This window comes from Marmota marmota, unplaced genomic scaffold (genome assembly GCF_001458135.2).
Source record: "Marmota marmota marmota unplaced genomic scaffold, marMar, whole genome shotgun sequence".
In the NCBI taxonomy this organism is placed as follows: Eukaryota; Metazoa; Chordata; class Mammalia; order Rodentia; family Sciuridae; genus Marmota; species Marmota marmota.
In genome coordinates this window covers 8,352,472-8,352,794 of record NW_026000206.1, presented here as the reverse complement: position 1 = coordinate 8,352,794, position 323 = coordinate 8,352,472, and positions in this window count along the sequence as shown.

The window sequence follows — 323 nt, the reverse complement described above, 5'->3', positions numbered from 1 at the left end:
GTCGTTATTTTCCTATGTGCGATGTCTTTTTTCTTTGTCTTCTTTCAAGATTCAATAATTCTTTGGGTTGTGGTTTTCAGCAGCTTGACTGTTGTTTTGCCCATTCCTGTTTTCCTTGTGTTCCTCCTGCTTGGGATTCACAACTTCCAGCATTGTCAATTCAGTATTTTTCTTTATCAAATCTGAAAAAAAAAAAGTTTCACTTAATATTTCTAAAACACACACACACACACACACACACACACACACACACATATATATATATATATATATATATTATTTTTCTTTTCTTCTGTTCTTTCAGAGATTCATTGCAGACCTGT